The sequence below is a fragment of the Citrus clementina genome, unplaced genomic scaffold, assembly GCF_000493195.1.
Source record: "Citrus clementina cultivar Clemenules unplaced genomic scaffold, Citrus_clementina_v1.0 scaffold_5, whole genome shotgun sequence".
NCBI lineage: Eukaryota > Viridiplantae > Streptophyta > Magnoliopsida > Sapindales > Rutaceae > Citrus > Citrus x clementina.
Window position 1 is genome coordinate 9,547,400 of NW_006262201.1, and position 9,165 is coordinate 9,556,564.

Consider the following 9,165-nt stretch of genomic DNA (forward strand, 5'->3'; position numbering starts at 1 on the left):
TGTACCAGTTTCAAGCTCCCCAGAGGCTATCAAATCAATAATTTCAGCCTCCGTAATAGATTTTAACTCAGAATGACGCTTACGAGAGGAACCGAAAACATTAACAATGGAATTCAAAGTTGAAAAAATTATCCATACATCAGGCACATCTTTGGAAACTTTCACTAATGCAAGTTGCAGCCGATGAGCAAAACAATGTACATATTATGCATATGGACAGTGTTTTCGAAATAATGCTTTCAATCCATTTCATGCACCTCGCATATTACTAGCACAATCATATCATTGTCCTCGTAAATCTTCAACCAAAAGATTATAACGAGTAAGGACTTTACATCTTTCTTTTTTAAGAGTTGATGCACTAGTTTCTTTCACATTCACAACTTCAAAAAACCATTCACGAACAAATCCATCACAATCAACGTATCTCAAAATAATAGCAATTTGTTCTTTTTTATATTAATCTTGTGCTTCATCAACAAGAATACAAAATTTTGCATCTCCAATTTCTTCACGAATCTTTTGCCTCACTCTATTGCTAATGATATTCAAAAGCTCTTTTTGAATATCGGATGAAGTGTATTTTGCATTGCCTGAAGCATTTTCCAAGACAGCGTCAACAATATCTTTATTCATCCTTGCTGAATACTTTATCATTTCAATAAAATTTCCAGAATTAGAGGATTTAATGGACTCATCATGGCCTCTAAAAGCACATGCTTGCTTTGCAAGCCATTTAACAGCTTCTATTGAGGTCTGAAGCCACAATCTATTCTGTAAAATCTGTTGTGATGATTGTGCATTCATGACTCTATCTATATGTTGAGATGCATTCTTTAAACCACCCCACTTTAGCATAGCCTTAGTATGATGTGAATAACATCTCTCTCCATTATTAATTCTCTTCCAACTCCTAAACCCTTCAATTGTAAACTTAGGATATTTTGATTTTTTTTTATCAAAAAGAAAACATGCAAAATAATATGCAACATCAATTTCTTTAGAATACTCGAGCCAAGGAAATTGTGCATACCAAGTGTATTGAAATCGACGAAATTATTGCCCATCAAATGAAGGCGGAAACTCTTCTAACTTTGGTTGATATGGACCCATGTTGATATACATTCTCCTAATGTCATCTTGTTGATTAACATGATATGTCCATATTAGTTTACGTAACTTCGGATCACGTTCTTATGAGGCAATATTTTCACTTTGAGCTTCAACTCTTCGAGACTTAGATGTGGGTTGCTCATCTAGTTTAAGATCATCAACATCACATGGAACCTCACTTGATGACTGACCACCATCTTTTTTCTTAAAAAATGCAAGAAGAGTTTTTCTAGGCTTTAATGATTGATTGTTTGACATTAATTAACACCTGAAAAATAAAGAAGTAAAAACATAAAAGCAATTAAAAAAAATCACCGATAAGTTTAATTAACAAATTAATAAAAGCATAGAACCGTCATTCATCACAATAACACATTGACACTATTCAAAAGCCAAACAATAAGTTTAATTGACAAATTAACATTATATTTGGATTGAATTTATGGTCTCCATTTGACCTAACAATAATTTAATCTTATACAATCAGTTTTTCTAATCAAATATAGTTGCGACCCCTATATAGTTTTTCTAACTTAGATAATTTAGTTTTTACTACCTCATAGTTTATAAATATATTGTAAGTGATTAAACAAAAAATAAAATTTCTTACCAAGAAGAAGACGAAGAATTGAAGAAGCCAAGAAAAAAAGAACGAAGAAGCCAAGAGAAGAGACAGTGCACTTTTAAGAATCTGGAACCTTGAAAAAGGGAATCCCCTTTTTCTTAGTTTATTTCTGTAGGCCGAGTGGCAAAGTTGTAAATAATGGAGTGGTTACAATTGTAAATAAAAATACAAATAATGATAGTTTTGTAAACTAAGCCAATGGTATTTTTGTAAATTTTTTAAAATTTTGGACGGGTTGTAGCCCACCGGAGCCCACACATAGCCTCCCCCTGATTGCATGCTTATATCAATGTGACCATTTGAACTAATTTTGGGGTTCTTAATTAGTGCCTTTTTCCCAAATGTTTGAAGTGCTGAATTACATGTTTCAGCAAGGACCAAAGGTAATATTGTCAACTGCAATAAAGACTTGAAAGTTGGAGAAAGAAAATAAGGTACATCCAAATTGTATTAGTTTATTTTTGCACGCAAGGATTAAGAAAAAAATATAGTGTTGGCATCTGCATTTTTTTTTTTAAATACGCAACCTAAAATGATAGAGAAATTCTTTGTACCTCCTTGTTACAACTAACTAACGGTGTATTGTACGTATAACTAATCAATAAAATTATGACATGTGAACAATTTTTCAATATGTCATTAAAATATTAGCTTTTGTACACAACACCGATGTACAAAGGTCTGATTACATGGGTTTGTAGAATTCAATAACCCAATAGCAATAAGCACGACAAATAACTTTAATAGTTCCAAATCCAGCTGCCATTGCCAATGCCTTGAACTCCCCCGCTGTCCTCCCCTTTGCTTGAGGAAATAGATCGTACATAACTATGTCAAGCGTTAAAATATTCCTATTTATGCTAGAAAACTCAGGAGATTCTGGCACTACAGATTCTACAATAATGACCTTCTCCGCGGTGGCGGACCCAAAAACTTAAATTGGGGGGCTTAGTTCAAAAATTTTTTATTTAATTTAAGGTGTTTTTTTTAATGTTCACTTGAATATGTTTTAAGTCTTATAAACTCAAATTTTATTACTTTTTTTTAAATTTTAAATAATAATAGTAACAAATTATTTATTTTACATGTGTGAAAATATCATTTTTCGAAATAGTTTCCACAAAATATTTTAAAAAATAAAATAATGTGGTTATTGAGATTTGAACCAAGACTTTAAAACCATCTAATAACACTCTTACCATTGAACTACAAGCCTTTTAATATATGAAAAATGTGTCTAAATTTTTTTTTACGTAACTTTTTCAGAAGGGACTTAGGGTACATTTAAAAAAAAAATTAATGACAGCCCCTCTTGGACCTTAATTGGGTCTACCCATGCTTCCTGGATTTCGGGAGTGCATCATAACAGTTCTTCAATATCTTCAAACATTGTTCATCACTCCAATTAAGGAGTACACTCTCAAAGTTTTGTATATTTACTAGTTTCCAAACTAATGATACGTATTTTTTCCCCCTCTCTTTGATGAAAATTAATTGAAGAACTAACTAACCTTCGTAAAAATAGCTTGTCCACTAGGAACGTTAACAAACATATCTCCTTCAACATGCTCCACACCTACAAGAGAAAAACAAAAAGGGAAAAGAAATTATCTTTTGTTTTTTTAAAAATAATAATTTATTAAGAAATGCCATATTATATTTAAATTAAAAGTACTTGAACTACAGGGTGCATTTTTAATGACATAAGGTAAATCAAAGTTAATACCCGTAATTTGTGGGTATGTATTAACTATTAAGCTCATATTTGCACCTAAACAACTGGCAACATCGACCAATTTTTTAAGCTCTTTAAATCCCTTGTAAATTTCAAGAATTTTCTTCATGACTATAGCTGTGTGATTTTGCATTGATTGATTGAAGAGGTTTAGCATCATTGGCAGCATAGTCAAATAGATGCAGTCCATTATGTGGCTTCATAAATGGCACGGTCCTTTCCATTAATACACAATCACTGAAGAGGTTCCTGTTGAAAGATATGAATAGTTTAATTTCTTAAATTATGTCTTAAAAAAGAAAAAGTTAAAAAAAATGTTATGTGCATGTGTATTTGTATATATATTCTCAGGTGTGGACGTCCTCCTTTTTTTATTTTTTAATACAAACATGTTGTTAAACTATCCAAGTTAATGGAGTCATTTTTATACACTATAAAACTGTGCGATTTAATAGCGTGTCTGTATGAAAAAAAAAAAGAGGGCACCCACATTAAAGAAGGTATATATATATATATGAGGAAGAAATACCATGTTTCCATAAAAACTTTGTCCTGAGTTAAAAACAAGTTGGGAGGTAGAGAAACTCCATCTTCATTTGGAACAAAAAATCTGGAAACTGACGCTAAACCATATAATCTTTGGAGGCTTTCATCTTTATTTGTAACAAGATTGTATGTGATGAAAGAGTGACACGCAAGGAGGCGAAGTATTCTGTCAAGCTTATAATGGCAATATGAGTTATTTTACATTGTAATTATATTATATAATTATTAATATTTTCACTTAGAAGTTATATTACTTATATTATTTTTATTGTTTTAAATTTGAAACCTGAGACTATCTCTCAATTTGCCACATTCTTCGAGGAAGAACAAGAGGAGCAGGAGGCGTAAGAGGTAAATATTTTTATTAGAAATATTGATTAAGTATCTATATTCATTTCATTTATCTCATTGTTAATATGAATGCAATTTTTATTTTTAATTGTAGGATTATGAAGATTGACCAAAATAATTATTACGGTGACTTGTATTTTGTAATGAATTAATGTTAATGTAAGATATATCGTCAAATTTTATTTTTATTTAAATTTTTTATTTTAATATGATTAAATTAAAATCGAAAACTAAAAATATATTAGTTATTAAGGGATCGGGGATCCTCAGAGATCCCCTATTATTAATCGGAGAGGGGATGAGAATTCCTTAAAGCAATTTTATCGGGGACAAGAAGGGGATGGGGACATATGCAAAATATTGGGAATGGGTACGGAGAGATTGGTCTCCTCCCCTCCCCTCCCCATTGTCATCCCTAATTACATGGTTTTGTAGAATTCAATAACCCAATAGCAATAAGCACGACAAATAACTTTAATAGTTCCAAATCCAGCTCCTATCGCCAATGCATTGAACTCCTCCATTGTCCTCTCCTTTGCTCCAGGAAATAGATTGTACATAACTACGTCAATGGTTGAAATATTTCTACTTACTAGAAATCTGAGAGGATTCTGGCACTATAGATTCTACTATAATGACCTTCCCGGATTCCGGGAGTGCATCGTAGCAATTCTTCAATATCTTCAAATATTGTTCATCACTCCAGTCATGGAGTATAAACTGAAAGTTTCATATATAGGAACATCTCTTATTAGTTTCCAAATTAAGATACTAATTGGTTTATTTTTTTTCTCTCTTTGAGGAAAATTAATTGAAGAACAAACTAACCTTCATGAAAATAGCTTGTCCATTAGGAATTTTAACAAACACATCTCCTCCAACATGCTCCACACCTATAAGAGAAATACAAAAAAAGGAAAAAGAGATTATCCATTTTTTAAAAAAATAATAATTTATATGAAATATCATTTTATATTTAAATTAAAAGTACCTGGACTAGAGGATGCATTTTCAATGACATGAGGTAAGTCAAAGTTAATACCCCTAATTTGTGAGTATGTATTAACGATTAAGCTCATATTTACACCTAAACCACCAGCAACATCCACCAATTCGTTAAGCTCTTCAAATCCCTTCTAGATTTCAAGAATTTTCTTCATGACTATCGCTGTATGATTATGCATTGATTGATTGAAGAGGTTCTGTAATCTAGCATCTTTGGAAGCATAGTCAAATAGATGCAATCCATTATGTGCCCTCATAAATGGCACGGTCCCTTCCATTAATACGCAATCACTGAAGAGGTTCCTGTTGAAAGATATGAAGATTTGAATTTCTTAATTGTGTCTTACAAAAGAATAAGTAAAAAGAAAAATGTTATGAGCATGTATTTGTGTGTGCATGCGTGAGTGTATATATATATATATAATCATTCTCAATTGTAGTTATCCTCATTTTTTCAATATGGATATGTTGTTAAACCAGGGGCTTAATAAAGTCATTTTTCAGTGCACTATAAAACCGTACGATTTAATAGTATGTCCGCATTAACTCTATTAAACCGCACAATTTAATAATGTGTCCGCATAAAAAAAACAAGGCACCTGCAATAGAGAAAGAATCTATATATGCATCTATATATATATATATATATATATATATATATATATATATATATATATTGTTGGGAAAATATGCTCTTTAAAAGCATATGTGTTTATTTAATTGTAATAAACATTTTTTCTGATTAATAAAATTAATGAGGTATTTTATTCAAATATCTTAATTGCATTAATATTTGTATTAAAGTCCATTTAATCATATTATATGTATTTATGTGATCACCATGTGGATTCACAGAAGACATAAATACAAGTTATCTTATGATTAAATAAATTTAGTTCGCAGTTGATAAATAAAGTTGGGCACTTTATTTAGGTATAGACTGTAATAAATTCATTGAATGATTTGTCTTAATCATGTATGAATTTATTGATGTAGTACGACTACATTGAACAGGATCACATATGAGATTTAATTAACTTTGTAATAACTGTCAGACTTATTAAATCTCATAGGCGTTGATTTTACTGTAATCTTAATCTTGAGTTAATTATGATTTCATGATTGTGATTGTTATTTCATTTGAGTTACCAATGGGCATGACACATCCTTGTGGTCAAGATTATCCGGTATCTTGGTGGGAGCAATTATGAGTATTGGAGTTATGGATTAACAATATAGAATTTGTACAACACATCTCTTGATAAGTTTTCGGTACTTGATCATAGAATTCTCTGGCCAGAGTGTGTCAACATATTTAGTATGTTGAAAATGATCATTAGAGAAAACCAGTAAGGATCAAGGAATAAGATGTTATTAAATTGATTGGACAGTTGAGATATCAATTTAATTAACGATGTGGTACAAAGGATTGTGTAGTAAAGAAATCAATGTGGCTTGGGACGAATTATTATTCGAGCATACAATTATGGAAGTTAGTTCCAATCTTTTAGTGGAGTAGATTTGGAATTAAATAATTGGGCTAGTTTAATTACAGGCCTAATTATTGTAGCCACTATTGTATGTTCCCAAATGATCCCTGGGTTAGCTCATTTAATTGACTGCACCACTACTGGACTAATAAGTAAGATAACTAGCTATTTGGGTCAAAAGCCTAAATATATCATTTAGTGGGAGGCTCCATTTAATTAGCTTTTGTATAAGGGGCCTTATGTTATTTTACAAAGTGGGTCCCCTATTGAAAAAGCAAATAACGTGAGTTTTATTTAGGGCATTATTTGGAGCCTAGGGTTTTCACTAAAGGGAGATATATAAGGCTTATTTTCTCAAAAGAAAAAGAAGAAGCCACTTTATACAGATCAGAGAAAAAGATTTTTCTCTCTATTGTTGAGAGAAAAATTTTCTCGTGCTAGTTGCTTTGGTAGTGATAAAGGCGCCCACACGTCAAGTGCAGATCGAACCTGAGTCATAACCTGGAAGATCATTGGAGACAATTCGTGATCTAACAAGCGTGGTAGTGACGGATCGTGATCTAACAAGAGTGGTGGTGGCGGATCGTGATCTAGGAGCCTAAAACACTTCAGCGGAAAAAGCCAACTCAGATTTTCAAGGTACTATTTTTAGAATACAAATTCTTATATATTATATGAGAGCGATCTTCAAAAGGTTTTATAAAAATTTAAAAACATGAATTTTTCCCAACATATATAATGTTTATCAATGATGTCATAAAAAGAAAGAAATACCATGCTTCTATAAAAACTTTGTCCTAAGTTAAGAACAAACAAGGAGATAAACAAACATGTGGTTAAGTTGTGCAAGTTAATGGAGTCATTTTTATACACCATAAAACTGTACGATTTAATAGCGTGTCTGCATAAAAAAAAAAAAAAGGCACCCGCATTAAAGAAGGGATATATATATGAGGAAGAAATACCATGTTTCCATAAAAATTTTGTCCTAAGTTAAGAACAAACAAGGAGCTAGAGAAACTCCATCTTCATTTGGAACAAAAAATCTGGAAACTGACGCTAAACCATATAATCTTTGGACGCTTCCATCTTTATTTGTGACAAGATTGCGGAAAGAGTGACAGGCAAGGAGGCGTAGCATTCTGTCAAGTACTATTGGGGCTTCTTTGTTATTTGTGGGAAGTTGAGAGGCAATCTCAGAAGAAGTGAGCTGAGATGGGCTTGCTTTGGCCAAAATCTCTAACACACCAAGCTTAATGGCTGCTTTCATGGTAATCCGAGGTATTGAGCTGTTGACGAGTTCCATGGCCAACAAGAAATCTTGCTCATCGTTTGAAATTTCCTAAGTTGGCCTTGGAATGAACTCATTTTCCTGGAGTAGAGGATATGGAGAAACAAAATGGCAATCACTGTATTGCTTAGTTTATGAAATATGTTATGAAATACATAACATATATATATATAATATCTTCCAGAAGGAGATCCATTATTGGACTAATATGGTTAATAAATTATTACAATTAGTGAGGGCTACGCAAACTTTAATTGCAATAACAATTGGCAGTCAACTTTCTTTTTTAGCGGGGATCCATGCGTGCTTCTAATATAATAGTAAGGAATAAGACGGCTCGCGGTAAACATGATATTCATAGAATAATTTCGTATTAGAACTTAAAACTTGCAAATATAAATGAATGTTTTTTAAACAAATCAGATGGCGCAACATTACGCCATTTTTCCTTTATTTAATAAGGGCAAGCCTCCCCTTTCTTTTTTTAAGTAGTTCTGCATATTTTGAATTTTTTATTCTAAAAAATAATCTCAAATGATGTAACATTCAGCAATTGATTGGAAAGATAATACAATTAATTCAATTGAATTTTATAAAAAATTATCAACCACTTAATGAATAACATATCATTTGAAATAAAATTTAATATGTCTATGATCACTCTCCTTTTTATTTGATTTAGGATAAAGCTATTTACCTTTTTTTTTTTTGAAAAGAAACTTCTATTAATTCAGAGGAGATAATAGATACATGATTTGTAGAGGGTATGAACCCTTCCATACAACAGTTTCACATTTCTCTAATGCTAATTTAGCTAGAGAATGGGCAATGGCATTGCAAGATCTATGTGTATACACACAACTAACATGATCGAAGCTTTCTTTCAATTTTTGAATTTCCAACACTACCCAATAGACCTCGGATTTGCTGCCCTGTCTGTTGTTTACTAAATTAACTACTTCTTGCGAATCTGACGCCAAAATTACCTCTTTCACCTGCGCATCTCTTG

At 31.7% G+C, this 9,165-nt stretch overlaps 2 pseudogenes; both read right to left on the reverse strand.

Moving 5' to 3' along the window:
* Nucleotides 1–2,423: 2,423 nt before the first annotated feature.
* On the reverse strand, nucleotides 2,424–4,777 carry LOC18040544 (annotated as a pseudogene).
* Nucleotides 4,778–4,789: 12 nt separating this feature from the next.
* Nucleotides 4,790–8,189, reverse strand: LOC18040545 (annotated as a pseudogene).
* Nucleotides 8,190–9,165: the final 976 nt, after the last annotated feature.